Raw genomic sequence first — 17,650 nt, 5'->3', positions numbered from 1 at the left:
AGGCTAGACCATGGCACCAAGTGCCACGTAGAGAGGTTCCATCTCTTTGCAGTTTGATGGTATCAGAGTATGCTGTTCACCTGTATCCACTAAAGCTTTATGCTCTCATGGGTTTTACATACAGACCAAGAGACCTGGTTGTCCCTCTCCTTCACACAGTTAGAGGCAGGGCCCTTCTAGTCCTGATCAGAATCACTTGCATACTGAAAGAATGCCTCAGAGGTCACATCAAGAGATTCAGAAGCAGTATCAATTTCTCTGCTCTTTTTGGGAGATTTTCCACTGGAAACTAGGGCAGAGCTCTTCTGGGAAGGGTTTCCTTGCAATCCACAAACTTCCACATCTAGGACTGAAGAGGATGTTCCATCCACAACATGACTAAGGTGTCAGACTCAGCATAAAACTGCAGATACTAGTTACCATGCAGTAAGCTAGACTAGGAATTCATGATGCATTACTTACTCCGTTGAAGTTTCTCAAGTTTTTGGTTTGGAAATGTTTATCCTACAGTAAAAATGTGAGAAGACACCTTATTTATTGACTTTGCATAGTAGAATGCACACAGTTATTTCTGAGTAACCAAATCTATAAGGTGATTGTTCCGTGGTGACCTTTCCACGTGTCAACACCTGTTACGGTCTATTTTGGAACAGATTTGTTAGTTTGTCTGTTCAAGGTCACTCAGAAAGATTGACCTAAAGAAATAAAATACATTCATTGTGGCTTTGTTAGACTCCATTAACTGTGGAGTGGTCATTGAGAACTTAACAATATTTATCTACAGTTAAAGTGAGTTTCCTTTAGCTTAATTCACTCCCAAGATAAGAACAGATTTAACACTATATAGAAATAGTTTCTCTTACCTGAAGTGAGTCAAACATCAAATGAAGCAGCTGCTCTGAGACACATTTTGCAATTAGATCATTTTGTCTCCAAGACTTACTTTTCAATTCTTATTTGATCTCAGACACCTTTAAAGCCCCTCCTAAAGTAGGTTTACCTACACTGTGGTAGGACATTTATTTGATTACTGAACAGCTGGTGGCAGCCAATAATGCTGTATAAAAGCAATAGCCTATTAACTATCTTAAGTCACTTGGTGACCAATTAACTGCTGATAGAAATGTCCCATGGAAAAAAAATCCTCTTCATGATAGATTTATCCTCTTCATGGTAAATTTAGAAACTACTTCTTGTTAAAAATCTTTTTCCTCCTCAAAATGTATAGGTTTTAATGTCACTGAAGAACAGAAAACCTTAAAGAAGTACTTCGAAACACAGCTAAATCATACCAGGTAGGGCAAGCAACAAGACATTATCAAAGATTCTCAGCATTTCAAAGTAAGATGTTGTCATCCAGCACAAATAGTTGCAAGTTTTGGAACATAGCTCAAGTTTTGGAACACGCACACAGATATAAGCATACACATGTGCTGATACACAGTCATGCATACATAGAATCAGTCAGGTTTGGAAGGGACCACAAGGATCAGCCAGTTCCAACCCCCCTGCCATGGCCAGGGACATCCTACCCTAGAGCAGCCTGCCCAGAGCCTCATCCATCCTGGCCTTAAACACCTCCAGGGACGGGGCCTCAACCACTTCCCTGGGCAACCCATTCCAGGCTCTCACCACTCTCATGCTGAACAACTCCCTCCTCACATCCAGTCTGACTCTCCCCACCTCCAGCTGTGCTCTGTTCCCCCTAGTCCTGTCACTACCTGGCACATGCCCACACTTGCACACATATGCATGACAGAAAAATTCATACTCATGTGTACACACACATGCAGGCAGACTTTCTGGAACTACCACAGAGGAATTCTGAACAATATCCAGTTGGCCCTGAAATCTCAGACCAGCAGAAAACTACGTTTGCTTTTATCCCAAGAAATGCAAACCCAAAATTATAGATCAACACACATATTCTTTTACATTCCTATAGTATTTCTAAAGCTTGTTCCATGATTTCTTAAAGGATCTCTGCGTGTCAGCCTGCACAGCTCTTTCCATACCTACTCCTTCCTTTAGGTATACAAGAAAAAATATCACAGTATCACCAAGGTTGGAAGAGATCTCACAGATCATCAAGTTCAACCCTTTACCACAGAGCTCAAGGCTAGACCATGGCACCAAGTGCCACGTCCAATCTTGCCTTGAACAGCCCCAGGGACGGCGACTCCACCACCTCCCCAGGCAGACCATTCCACTATCTAATGACTATATATTTGCTTTACCTTTGACTGTAGTGGAAAAGTGAAATTTATGCCAAGCCTGCTACCCACCAAGCGCATCAATAAGTGTGACATGATGTTGCCAGTGGCACCAATATGGAGGGGCTTAAAGAGTTCTTTTGCCCTGCTGCTGGGTCCATACACATAGAGGTGCAGCAGAAATAACAGAAGTGGGGAAACTGTGGCAGGAATGGGAAAAATGTGACCAGACACAGCAGGCACCACAGAAGGAGTTTCAATGATTGGGCAAATGTTACTGTCCCTGTAATCAGTCCTTTCCTAGAGAAAAGGCTAGAGGAAACAATTTCCTGGGTTTGACACATAACATCACCTTGACCCAAACCTGCCAGATTTCATAAGAGCAGCAGAGGAGATTAAGCACACCAGAAAATTAATAAAATACCCAGTCTAATTGTCAGCTACTGCCGATATTAAATAGATCTTGTTTAAGAATAGCGTTTCTGAAACGCTGAGGTTCAAATTCAATTGAAAATGTGCTTATGACAAACATTTTTTTTTTGCCAAGCCTGTGTAACTGCAAGGATTAGGATGAAGTATCCTTCTTGATCAATATCTTGCAATCGCATTAAGGCCTCAGGCAACAGGGGCCCTCATTCTTTCCCATTTCCCATTTTCTCTCTTCTGTTTCCAGGCACCGTCATAGGCAACCAGACGTGAACAGGAAAATGAATTTGCTACAAGGTAGGAGCATTGTAAGTGGCTTTGATATAAGTGGAATAAGGGTCGGTAACTTCTAAGATCCAGCAGCCTGATAAGAATATTAAGTCTCCCATTTATCCCCAATGAGTGCTTGATTAGCCATACAGCGCTCTGCTGACAGAGTTCACTAAAAATACATTATGCTAATAACACTTGAGTGCCAGTAACACTGGGAAAGCCCAAGTCTTAACAAAAAAAGAATGACTCATTATGGTATTTACCTGGCAGATACAGATATAACCAAAAATATGATTTCCTTTTCTGGCCTGCATAGATATAAGTAGAAACAGAAGTGATTCCTGAAAGCATGTATGAATTCTGTATGAAGGTAATTTTTAATGAATATTAAAAAATTCAGGAAAATTCCCTGAGATTCTTTGGCTTTCCAGTCAAGAGGAAGTAATTGCACAGAATTAAACAGTTTAAACAATCAGAACTTGGAAAACAGTAATGCAAAACCAGGAAAAATTCTAACTATGCTGTATAGGGTTAACCCTCCAGGGGGAGTAACCCTGAACCTGACCCTAGGTGGTCTTGACCACTCCCCAGGGGTGGGTCTGAACACCACCAGGTGATGGTTAGCCCCTTCCTGTCCCATAAAAGCAGGGGAACTTCCTGTTTTGCTGCTCTCTGCACGTCCTGCCTTGGTCTTAACCACCATCACCATCCTGTTTCCTCTTTTGTTTCACCATGTGGCCATCACCCACGAGGTGGACAAACCCATCACCACCAAAATCGGGTTTGATTTATACATTTTGTATTTGCTATTTTCCCTTCCCTAAACTTTGTAACTTCCCTACCTCAGATACTTTTTTTTTGTCAATGTTAAACTTTTCTTCCTAACTTCCAAATCGAGTGAGATTGATTTATTTGGGTGTGCTTACCGTTCCTCTCTATTTCTAATCCCTTTCTTTTGGGAAAAGAGGAGGAAGAGGGAAGGGCACTCTACAAATTGTTTTTGGTTCTATCAAATTTATTGGAGTCTCTGGAAATTTCAATTAGAACCGAGACACTACACTCACTGAGTCTTGGCATTCACTCCAGCAGGTGTACTCATGGTGCTTTTGGTCTCCGAGTAAGTCTCCTGTATCGAAGACGCTTTCAAACTCAAGATAATGATCCCAGGGTAAAATACAAAATATTCCAGACAGAGAGAAGGAGAGCTGAGTTGCTGCTAAGCAGGTGGGTGTGAGCTGCATACATGTGGCTGCCTTTAATGAGTTGCAAACAATGAGAGGCAGCAGGGCTCCATGCTGAATGCAGAAAGGCTTGGTTTCTAAATCATCCCCCTTTAAATACTTCATTTTGAAACTCAAACTGGTGTAGGAATAGAGGAATGGCCTGTTAGCAGGGAACAGCTGCTCAAGACGAAACAAAACACAGTATAGACCTTGGGCATGTAATGTGTGGGTCAGACAGACCTCAGAAGAGTAAGATAAGTAAGATCCTGTGGTCAGGACTGCTCAGATAGTTGCATAGCAACTTATATCAAGAAGCAGAGAAGAAAGTAGAAACAGCGTCTTCGGCCTGAGCAGAGTATCAGCCAATCATGTAGTAGTTACTAACTTTTACTGTAGTTCTATCCAATCAGTGATTAACATGCTAGCCCTTCTGATACAATATATACCTGCCTATTTTTCTAATAAAGTGGATTTTTGGCTTGCATCAAGTCGTTGCCCCGTCCCTTCATTGCGGCAAACTGGCCAATAGGCACTAGCACCATTTAAACTCAAAGCTTTGTGCCTCCTTTGACCATGCAGGCAGGTTGAGGGCTGCACAAGACACCTGACACGTGGTGCTAAGCCCCCTAGCTCTTAAGGCTTTGCTGGGGCCAAACCCTTATTGTTTGCTCATCTAACTCAACTCCTGGACCCCACAACAGGAGGAGGACAGCAAGAGTTAAACCTGCCTGGCAGGATTTATGCCCTACCAGGATAAAACCACACAGCTTGATAGTTGTTTTTTTAGAAACATCATCTGCTTGGTATATTTCATTGTCTTTGGAAAACAGAAAAGGACACTTTAAAAACAATGAGCACTCACAATTACTGGGGTACAAGAATGCTGCCAAACTGTACCATCGTCAGCAAGAAGTGACATTAGTTGTGGCTGTGCTGGTTTGAGACTAATTGGAATATTCCAATGAGAGAAATTAGATTATTGGCTGTGAAAATAAAATAATAGTGATGTCTGTGTTACCCACTGGATTGCTGAGAAGTACAAAACCAGGAAACCATAACAAAGTTTCTCAGTCTGTGGCTGTTGCTTGCCCTGTTAACTGTCTCTGCCTGAATATGTGTAACCTGATCTAACCATTCTTCTTCCTTTCACCGTGAAAGTGACAGAACACTGGAACAGGCTGCCAAGGGAGGTCGTGGAGTCTCTCTGGAGATGTTCAAAACCCACCTTGAGGTGTTCCTGTGTGATCTGGTCTAGGTGACCCTGCTCTGGCAGGGCAGTTGGACTGGATGATCTTTCAAGGTCCCTTCCAGCCCCTGACATTCTGTGATTATACACACACAAACACTACATCCATCGCTCTTGATGTCAATTTTAGCTGGAGCTTTCTGATGATACCTACTATGCCCTATAAAAATGCAGTAAGGACCACAACAAAAAAATAAGTGCAAAGTATATTTTTCCTAACTGTTAAAAATCATCTGTTTGACTACACCTATGAGGAAAGAGAGCAATGGCTGTATCATTCCACTCCATAAAAGCAGTTCACAGGCAGCAGGCAGCTAAAGAGAAAATATAATTGTGAGGGAACTCACCATACGCCTGCATGACTGAACTGCTGATCACTTTGTCTGGCTCTATGGAAAGTTAAAGCAAGCTGAAAGTTTTCAATTTATAGTGCATAGTCTACTTAAGTAGCAGAAAATTATATGCTTACTGTTCCAGTCCAACTGTGTGTGACACATGAAGTATAACCAACTCCAGTGGAAATAAAAGAAATGAAACCAGGTGGTAAATAATCAAACCATGCTCTTCATTAGCCTCAGTACTTTATCTGTCATTTTGTAAGCAATTAGAAACCACTTGCAGTGTTATCACCTGATATTGCCTACTGCCCTTTATGTGTTGCAATTGATAATATCAATATTTCCCTTTTACATTCTCCATATTGTTCCTTTTTCCTCTCCCTTCTGGGGTTTTGATATTGTCATTCACTAAACTTATTACCAAGTTTAACTACTCTTTGGTTTATAAAGTTAATTATCCATCACTATGAACATGTCAATGTAAGTCAATGCTTTAGCTAATCAAATGAAAGTCTACTTTGCTCGTCATATCAAAGACTACTCTGTCTGTCCTGATAAATTCTTTGTTAGTTACAGGAATATAGGACAGAACAGATTTTTTTCACTTAGTGCTTAAAGACCCAGCTTTCGACTGTGGAAAGATACACCTGGATGGATACAAACTATGTTTGAGGCAGAATAATTATGATCAGGTAAATTCCTGGCACATAGTTGTGAGAATTTCAACCAAGTAAATGTTCAGAAACTTCAGGAACTGAACTTGAAACACTGCAGAATGAGTTTCTCTGGTAGCATACCATCAATTCTACCTTCATTTAAACATGGTAAGTAATATTGGAAGTAATAAGTGGATAAGTAATAAGTGGAAATTTGGGACTTTGTGGTTTGGTTTTGGGGTTTTGGGTTTGTTTGTTTGTTTTTCAAATATTTAGTCTCTCAGCATCTTTCTTTTTCATAGTTCTGTGCTGTACCCTTGGCAATAATAGGGAGCACATTAGACTCAGAAGCAGCAATTAGTATCTGTTCATACAAATGTTCTGGCCTGTTTTTTCTCATTACTCAAACTCCATACAGAAGACATGTTTAGAAGTAGAAATTGTTTTCCTACTGCGCTTCTAATTAACACGTCCATTAAGAACCAGGCGGAGAGCATGGAACATACTGAAAGGAACTGTTGTTTACAGAGCTGGTGATATCATGTATACAAATATGTCCTGCAAAGTGCAATCAAGCCAGCTTGCGTGACATGTGGATTTGTTTCTCTGTGTATGTGGGCACAAACAGATGTGGTATGCTCACATGCAAGACTAATTTGATCATTAACGTTAAAAAAAAACACCAAACAAAACTAGATAGCTAACAGTCCATTAGTTTCTATCATTACTTCTTGCATGCCTATATCACTGCTTAGTTTAATTTCTGAAGCCCTTGGTAATTACCTGAAGGGGGGCTGCAGCCAGGTGGAGGTCGGTCTCTTCTCTCAGGCAACCAGCAACAGAACAAGGGGACACAGTCTCAAGTTGTGCCAGGGGAGGTATAGGCTGGATGTTAGGAGGAAGTTCTTCCCAGGGAGAGTGATTTGCCATTGGAATGGGCTGCCCAGGGAGGTGGTGGAGTTGCTGTCCCTGAAAGTGGTCAAGAAAAGACTGCTCAGAGCATATAAATACAGAAGACCTGGTTAAAATAATAATGACAACAACAACTGAAAAGAATATGCAGAAAAGACTGGATGAGGCACTTAGTGCCATGTTCTATTTGCTTGGCTAGGGCTGGGTGATAGGTTGGACTGGATGATCTTGGAGGTGTCTTCCAACCTGGCTGATTCTATGATTCACATTGGCTCCTTGGAATGATCATACCGGATACTTCAGTTACCTTCCACTGGTTTTGCATTTACTAGATTGGATTGACTTGGGTACTGATGTACTTTATAAAGACCTCCACCTCTCTTCATCTTTTATGTGAAATTTGAATTAATGTTACAGTAAGATGAATAGTAACAAGTTAGCTTTTTAATTTTTTTTTTATTATTGTTTTTCTTCCCATCTTGAAAGGCAGAATGAATTGATCAAGTGGCTTGCTAAACATCATAAATATTCTGGACTTCCAGAGGAGCTGATTTATGCCTCTGAATAAAAACATGCACAATCTTTTCGATTTTGCATATACTCCATACAAACCCGGGTAAGAAAAACCTCCAAGCAGCTGTAAATTAATTTCACCTCCAGAAATCCTATTGTGAGACTCAGGAGAGGCAATCCACGTGGAAAGAGATTAGACAAATAGTCTAGTGACCTAAAGTGCAACAAGCTTTGCACTGTGAGAGTAAGTTTGAAAGCCTGACAATTAACTGTAACTCCAGGCTGGCGATAGGGGGATGGTTTTGTCTTTGTTTTTAATTACGTTTTATTGAACAACTAAGTGATAAGCATCAGAAGACAAGAATGTCTTGGATCATCAAAGTCAGGGGAGTGGGGAGTTTGTTTGTTCTGTGAAGTCAGGCAAACTAAAAGAGCTTTTCCTGTGTTTACCTGAATAATTAGTGAAAGATCAAATTGCTTTTGAGCCAGCAGGCTGCAGTTAATTGGAGTTATGTACATTCAGTGAACTTAGTGACTTGGAGTAAAAAGGATTTACAGTGTCGGTGATGACCCTTCTCAGGAAAATGTTGCAGCCAAGGCTGAATATTAGAAGACAGATTCCAGATGATGTAATTTATCTGAAAATCTTTGACTTTTCGTTAAAGTTTGAAAATAGAAAGTGTATTTGGTTAACTGAGCGAAACGTTGGGAAGAGTTCAGTTAAATGAAAAGTTTAAGAAATGGAATTTTGGCATTTAGTAATAGCTTTTATTTTTAAAATTGATAAGATCAGTGTGTTCAGAGAAGTCTGACAGATTACCCTACAGAAAACTATTTTTGAAGACATGTCCTCATTTCTGAAGTCATTGCCATGCCTGTCTGTCTAATATATGACACTAAGGCCTGGAATGCTATGGTGATGCTCTACTGTTATTCTCAAATAATAGTTAATTTGCTTTTAAATATACTACTCAAAACCCCAGGGTCTATCAGCATGTGTAATCCTGTCATTTCTGTGTTTCGTTTTCCAGACCTCTCTGAATGTCTTCACCAGTGTTCTTAGAGCTATGGTGGTACTGGGAATCAAAGAGTGCCAGTGGACAAGCTTGTTGGCTAAAGAACAAAGAGAAAATATATCCATCTTCTTCCTGATGAATGCTGTTAAGTCAAGCACACAAGATTCCTCTTGCTTCTTTCTTGCTCTAGTAAACTTAGTGTTACTTTCTTTGTATTCTCTTAAAGAATTTTTCACTCATGAAGGAACAAGTTTAAAACAAAGATACAGAAAAGTTCTTCCTCTCCTCTTGAAGAAACTTTAAGGTACATATACTCTTCCACAGAATCACAGAAACATTCCAGTTGGAAAAGATCCCCAGGATCATCAAGTCCAACTGTCATCCCTGCTCTACAAAGTTCACCCTTAAACTAAATCCTCAAGTACCACATCCAAACAACTTTTAAACACGTCCAGGGTTGGCAACCCAACCATCTCTCTGGGCAGCTCAATCCTAATTCATGACTATTCTTTCTGTGAAAAAATGCTTCCTAATGTACAGTCTAAATCTAGCAAGTCGCAGCTTGAGGCCATTCCCTCTTATTCTATCACTATTTACCTATGAAAAGTGCCCAGCAGCAGTCTCTAATGTTCTCTCAGGTAGCTGGAGACAGCGATAAGGTCTCTCCTCAACCTTCTTCAAGCCTAACAGCCCCAGGTCTTTCAGTCATCCACGTTCTTAGCAAATTACAGTAAGCTCATCAGACCTCAAACTTAGTACACCTCATGAATTTGTGTACTAGTTATTAATTTTATTCATCTGGAAGATTGGCCAAATTCAATTCTCCTTCACTCTGGTTTTTTTTCCATCAAAGTTCAAACAATCTGAGTCCTTTCACTAAATATTTGCACCACAAACTGCCATGGGGTAAATGAGTTCTCAGTCACTCCATCCATTCTAAAATCTGTGTCCAAATATCCTTTGTCCATATTTATCAGAGATCATGATACTATTGACTGGTGGGTATTTCAATGTATTTTTAATAATAAAAATGTAAAATCATAGAATCAACCAGGTTGGAGGAGTCCTCCAAGATCATCCAGTCCAGCCCATGACCCAGCCCTGCCCAATCAACTAGACCATGGCATTAAGTGCCTCAGCCAGGCTTTTCTTGAAGACCTCCAGGGATGACAATTCCACCACCTCCCTGGGCAGCCCATTCCAATGTCAAATCTCTCTGGGAAGAATTTTATCCTAACATCCAGCCTACACCTTCTCCCAGCACAACTTGAGACTGTGTCTCCTTGTTCTATTGCTGCTTGCCTGGCAGAAGAGACCAACCCTCACCTGGCTACAGCCTCTCTTCTGGTAGTTGTAGACAGCAATGAGGTCCCCCCTGAGCCTCCTCTTCTCCAGGCTAAACAACCCCAGCTCCCTCAGCCTCTCCTCACAGGGCTGTGTTACAGGCCTCTCACCAGCACATTTGGCACAGTTGGCTCAATTTAATGTGTATTTAAATGGATTTGTTTGGTTTATATTATGTTTTAAATAAAAGAAGATAAAATATATTCATCATTGTTCTCGGTCCATCAGTAATTATTTTTATGGAGACTTGCAGAATTCTTTCTTCAGAATTAATAATCGTACTTCTCCCTCACTATCTCCTTTCCTTCTCTCTCTTTCTTGTCCTTTTCCAGTAAAAATACTGGAGTAGCCTGTGCTGGTATTTCCACACACATTCAATCATTAATTGTAAGCAAAGCAGTACATAAAATCTCATTGTCATCACTGGGTTAAGGATCGCTCCTAAACGTCTTTAGCCTAAGCCCTACTAATGGAATGCCTGTAACATATTGTGAGAGGTAGAAGACATTTTGACAGTTTTATTTTTAGCCTATCTGATGGGACTAAAACTGTGCAGTGCATTAGAAACCTTCTTTCAGCCTCATGTGCTGTGGGCGTCTGACAAGGCCGAAACATAATCTGTGTTTAAATTGTTATAATCTAGATTCACAGTGGCTTCCTTTCTGATTTGACAGACACAGAGATCCATTACATTTTGAAGTTTTGAGTTAACACAAAAAGCTGGCTCATATTAGTAAAAAGGCACACCTTTATATGCTGCACTTCAATAATTTCACATGACTGAATATTCACAAAGAACCAGAGCTCTAAAGGGTTTGGAAGTTGTGCTGTATGCAAGATATAACACAGGTGTGATGATTTGGGTGTTACCCTTCCCCCCCCACACTTAAGAAAGTCACTCAAACTAGACTCAGCTGAGCTGGAAATTAGAATGGACCTTTATATTCACAGCTTAGCACAATATACAAGCAGACATTTTTAATCTATACAGCTATAGACAGAAATAGACAAGTTAAAAAGTAATACAGAAACACGACAGCCCTCTCAGAAACCAGAATCCCCAGAAGGGGCTCCCAACCACCCTTCCACCTCCTTTCCCTCTACCTTATCTCAGACTTTGCCTTATGTTCAAGGAGAGTTTGGAGAATCGTCCAGGGGAGTTAGGAAGAAGAAGGATTAGTTACACAGACGGCAGGCTAGAAAGAGAAGGGAGGCAGCCAGAGCTAGAGAGCAACTCTGTTATCTATGTCTGTGTTCTGGTTTTTGTACATCTCAGCAAGCCTATGAGCAAAGTAGACATCACCACTGTTGCCTTTTGACAGCCTATAATTTACTTCCTCTCAATAAAATATCCCAGCTAGGCTCAAACTAGCACAACAGGCTACAGCACCAGGCTTCAAAACAGAGTTCTCCATTGAAGTCAATAAAGAACTGCAGTGAAAAAGTGGACCTCTGGTTTGGTTTCATTTGGGGCAAATTCTGCCACACTTGCTCCCGCTGAATATGATAGTACATTGTGAACAATAATAACTAAACTCTGGCACTCCATGAGAAGAGTTTTTCAGCATGCATAGTATCAGTAGAACCTGGTCGTCCACTCACAGAATCACAGAATTTCTTTGACTGGAAAAGACCTTCAACATCATTGAGTCCAATCATTAATTTCATACTGACAAGTCCTTAACCAAACCAGATCCCTCAGCACAACAGCTAATCACTATGAACCGCTGTGGTTGGAAAGGACCACCAGGTTCATCCAGCTCAACCTTCATCCCAGCATCCTTCATCACTAGACCATAGCCTCAAGCACCACATCCACTCTCCTTTGAAACACCTCCAGGGATGGCAACTCCATCACCCGCCTGTTCCAGTGCCTGACTGCCCACTCAGTAAAGAACTTCCTCCCAACATCCAACCAACATGATGGTGCAGTTCTATGGATAGTCTTTCTGTGCTAAGATTGAGTACTAAACCAGGGCCATATTGCTCCAGAGGTTAGCCAGATAGATACAGACATGTGACTTCCAAGCACCGCTGCTTCAGGAGTTGTAGAATAAAAATGCAAACAGGGCAAACATGAATTTAGTATTTAAATTACTCTCCCAGTATAAAACACTACAGAACAAGAGAATAATTTATTTTCACTGGTCTTTGCTGTTATTTCATGTTTAAACCAGATAAACATCTTACAGCTAAAGATCATTTAATGGACCTTCATGAGCCACATGTAAATAGGCTGTAAAAACGTATGCATCTTTATATGAATCTATAAATACACACTCAAACACCTTTATGCATGTTTTTTAGTGTTAATTGACTTATCAAATTCTGTATTTCTTTCTTCCACTTCCAAAACTGTTGAATACACCTCCATGAGGCCAGAAGACTCAAGGCAACACTGTTATTAGATGGAAAGCAATTGCCTAGTGATGACTGATGAAAAATACTTCAGTAGCACATATCTGGTAAGTACAGATAATGTTATTTTCTCTATTTATGTAAGAATAACAGGGGGTTTTTTTTTAGAGAGAAAGGAAATTTTCAAAGAAAGTACTGGTTTACTGCATAGTCAGTGGCTCTTCAACAGCTTTAACAACATCTTTTATAAGTAGTTTAATTTTCTATCCTTGCTTGATGGCTACTTCATTACTTATTAGGATAATGTCGTTAAGTCGCTGGCTGCTCGCTGCGTAACTCTGTAAAATCACATTAAATCACTGAACAAATTGTTAACAAAAGGAAACATGCAGGCTTCTGAATAATGTTTTTTCTTTCCAATGTAGGTGAGAAGACTCAGCTAAAAAAGGGGGGGGGGGCGCAGTTTAGGAGGGATATTGAGATGCTTGAGCATGTCCAGAGAAGGGCGACGAGGCTGGGGAGAGGCCTTGAGCACAGCCCTACAAGGAGAGGCGGTGGCCAGCACCAGAACGAGAGGACACAGCCTCAGGCTGTGCCAGGGGAAATTTAGGCTCCCTTGGTGATACTGTGATACTGTGAAAGTTCTTCACTGAGAGAGTCATTGGACACTGGAATGGGCTGCCCGGGGAGGTGGTGGAGTCGCCATCCCTGGAGCTGTTAAAGGCAAGATTGGATGTGGCACTTGGTGCCATGGTCTAGCCTTGAGCTCTGTGGTAAAGGGTTGGACTTGATCTGTGAGGTCTCTTCCAACCTTGGTGATACTGTGATACTGTGAAATCAGGACAAAGAAATACATTCTAAACTAATTTCTTTGGATTGCACCTTTTTGTACTTATTTTATAGTAAGATCCAGAGAACAAATTTTCAGGGAATCATACCTTTGGAAATGACAAGCAAGGATATGCTTTGAAACACTTTTTGCCTTTCCTAGTTCAGATCAGCTACATACTATACTGAACAATTATATTTCTTGGCATTGGAGCCCATATATTCACATCAGAATTCTAACAGTAAGGTCTTGTAGAGAGAGAAATGTTTTATGCTTTCAACTGGGCTGATACCTAATTTCATTGTCAATACTAGTCCTCTGAAAAGGATTAATGCTGTTAGTATGACACATTTCCACAGCACTGTAGCTGTATCACTACTTTTACCAGAATAGTATTTATAATACTACTACTTGCAAAGCACGTTCACAAATGATGTTAAATCACAGAATTCAGAAAAAAAAGTAGTAGATACACTTTAAAAACTGAATTTAAGAAGTTTGATGAGACAGGTTTGCTCTAAATAGGCAAAAGGTTTTTGTTTGTGTGTTCTCACTAATTAGATGCAATGGAAATATATTCAGTTGAATAACTGAGGAGAGGAGACTCAAGGAGAGGAGACTCAAGGAGATTTGAGGAGACTCAAGGAGACTCAGAATCACAGAATCATTGAGGCTGGAAAAGGAGAGAAGAGACTCAAGGAGAGGAGACTCAAGGAGACTTGAGGATAACTCAAGGATGCTTGAGGAAAACTTGAGGAAACTCAACTCGAGAAGACTGAAGGAGAGGAAACTTGAGGTCAAGAGACTTGAGGAGAGGAGACTTGAGGAGAGGAGACTCGAGGAGAGGAGATATGAGGAAAGGAGAGAAGGCAATACATGAATGATTAATTCCAGGCATAAAATCCAGTTAGCAGACTCATTTTCTTATATAACTTGTCTAGGCCTGTGTAGATAATTTGTATATCATAATGCCAAGTTACATGATAAATAAAACCCCAACTCTACTCATCACCTCATATTTTGGCCATTGTAACATTTGGCCTCAATCCATCCTGTGGGATTATTTTTGTGTAAAAGGAGCCAGAAAGTTTAGCAAAGGAGTAATTGTTCCTACACTAAGAAATATACAATGTCCCAAATATTTGCCAAGCCCAGAGGCCCTTTAAAGGCATAATATTAGAAGTTCCTCTTAATGTGATTTTGGGATAAATTATGTTTCTTGCTCCATGATCTGTAGTGTAGAAAGAGGCAAGTGACACAAGATGTTTCTCTCACCCACATCTGCAGATCCCAGCACATGTTTTTGCTACATACCTCAACAGCAGGCAAATGATACTTCTGAGTTATGTCTAAAAAGGGAAGAGTAATGAGAAAGTCCTTTTCGGTGCACCAAACAGCACAAGTGTGCTAGTTTGAAGCAGGGTAGAATGTTTTGGTGAGAAGAACTAGATTACAGGCTGTAAAAGGAAAACAATGGGGATGTCTACTTCCCTCATGGGCTGGCTGAAGAAGAAACAAAAACATTAGATAACACTCTGGCCATTTTGTCTCACTCTCTGGCTGGGCTGCTGGCTGAGCTGCATCTCTCTAACCTCACCTTCCATTTGGCCTAACCCACCTTTGCTTCATAACCTCTTGGCTGAACCTCTATTCTTCTTTAGGACTGGGGTAAGGTTGAGAGGGGCAGGGGGAAGGTTCAGGGGTGGTTGAGAGCCCCTCCTGGGGACTCAGGTTTCTGGGGGGGAAGTTGTGTTTCTGTATTACCTTTTACCTTGTATATTTCTGTCTATAACTGTATATACTGTAACTATCTGCTTGTATATTGTGCTAGCTGTAAATAAATAGCTTCATTTATATTCCCAGAGCCAGCTGAGTCTAGTCTGGGTATTTATAAGACTGGGGGGGGGGGGGGGGGGAACACCCATACCATCCCAACAAGTATAAACTACCCTTTGTATTTTCTCTCCATTTTGGAAAAAAAATTAAAACACACAATTCCCCCAAACAAACAAACAAACAAAAATCCAATTAAAAAAATTCACCAAATCCACTTATGGACAATAACAGCAACAAAGCACAACCAAGATGAACAAACAAAAAACACAACAACAACAAACAACAGAAATAACCAAACCAACACTACAAACAGGAAATACAACTAGCCACTGCATTAGCAAGCTGCTAGTATCATTAGAATCATAGAATCAAGCAGGTTGGAAGACATCTCTGAGATCACCCAGTCCAACCTAGCACCCAGCCCTAGCCAATCAATTAGACCACGGCACTAAGCGCCAACAACAACAACAAAATAACCAAACCAACACTACAAACAGGAAATACAACTAGCCACTGCATTAGCAAGCTGCTAGTATCATTAGAATCATAGAATCAACCAGGTTGGAAGACACCTCTGAGATCACCCAGTCCAACCTAGCACCCAGCCCTAGCCAATCAACTAGACCACGGCACTAAGTGCCTCATCCAGTCATTTCTTCAACATCTCCAGGGAGCTGTTAGGATTGATCCTCAAGAAACGCATTATATGATGAACTTGTAATCGACCTACTACCTGACAGAATTTGCAGCCACATATTAAGCATGAAGGGCCTCTCCTCACCAACAGAAAATCCACTGAGAACAGTATCCAGGAGTCACCAGATGTCAGGGACCAAGCCAATAGAGTTTCCTTAAATATCTGAAGCTTCTTTTTGGAGCCCTTCCCCTGTCCTCCAAATCATTACACATTTTTGGATAGAAGAAATAGACAATGCATCCTTTTTGGTGACAAAAGCCATTGCTAAATCCTTCACACTAAGGTCATCCAATATTTATTTTGATTTTTTTTCCCATAAAGATGAGTTTCCTGAAATCTAATGGAGGGGAAAGGCAGAAGCTATTCCTTCTCAGAAGCAAGTTTTCAAATTTTTTTACAATCATAAATAGAATCATAGAATCAGTCAGGGTTGGCAGAGACCACAAGGATCATCTAGTTCCAAGCCCCCTGCCATGGCCAGGGACACCCTATCCTAAAGCAGGCTAGCCAGAGTGTCATCCAGCCTGGCCTTAAACACCTCCAGGGTGGGGTCTCAACCACCTCCCTAGGCAATCCATTCCAGGCTCTCACCACTCTCAAGCTCAACAATTTCCTCCTCACATCCAGTCTGAATCTACCCAGCTCCAGCTTCGCTCCATTCCCTCTAGTCCTGTCACTCCATTATGGCCTAAAAAGTCCCTCCCCAGTTTTTTTGTAAGCCTCCTTTAGATACTGGAAGGCCACAAGGAGCCTCCTCTTCTCCAGACTGAACAGCCCAAACTCTTTCAATCTGTCCTCATAGCAGAGCTGCTCCAGCCCTCTGATCATCCTTGTGGCCCTTATCTGGACACATCCCAGCATCTCCACATCCCTCTTGTAATAGGAGCTCCAGAACTGGATGCAGCACTCCAGGTGGGGTCTCACCAGAGCCGAGTAGAGGGGGAGAATCACCTCCCTCCACCTGCTGGCCACACTTCTCCTTATGCAGCCCAGGATCTGGTTGGCTTTCTAGTCTGCAAGCGAACACTGCTGGCTCAAGTTGAGCTTCATGTCCAAGTCCCTCTCCTCAGGGCTGCTCTGCAGCCAGTCACTGCCCAGCCTGGATTTGTGCTTGGGATTGCCTCGACCCAGAGGCAAGACATTGCACTTGGTCTTGTTGAACCTCATGAGGTTGGCTTGTGCCCACCTCTCCAGCCTGTCCAGTTCTCTCTGGATGGCATCCCTTCTCTCCAGTGTGCCTGCTGCACCACACAGCTTGGTGTCATCAGCAAACTTGCTGAGGGTGCACTCAATGCCTTTGTCCATGTCACCAATAAAGATGTTGAACAAGACTGGTCCCCAGACTGATACCTGAGGGACTCTCCTTGTCACTGGCCTCTACTTGGACATGGATCCATTGACAGCCACTCTTTGGGTGTGGCCATCAAGCCAGTTCTTTATCCCTCTAGTGGTCCACCCATCAACCCCATGTTTCACCAGCTTGGAGACCAGGATGTGATGTGGGACAGTATCAGAGGCCTTGCTCAGGTCCAGGTAAATGGAACTCTGTTTTTTATAACACGTTATTACAATACTCTACATACAAAGTTGCAACACATCAAATATTTTAAAACCATTTAAATTTGCCATCTTATAGAATTTTTTTAAACTAAATCAGTGCATTTGAGGAGGGCTGCAAGGAGGAGAAAGCAGCCTGAAGTATAAATGTAGGAATATACTAATTAAGATATGCAATAAAAATGTTAATCAAGTAAACTTAAGGAGGCTGAA

This window comes from Pogoniulus pusillus, chromosome 12 (assembly GCF_015220805.1).
Source record: "Pogoniulus pusillus isolate bPogPus1 chromosome 12, bPogPus1.pri, whole genome shotgun sequence".
Lineage (NCBI taxonomy): Eukaryota > Metazoa > Chordata > Aves > Piciformes > Lybiidae > Pogoniulus > Pogoniulus pusillus.
This window is presented reverse-complemented; position numbering follows the sequence as displayed.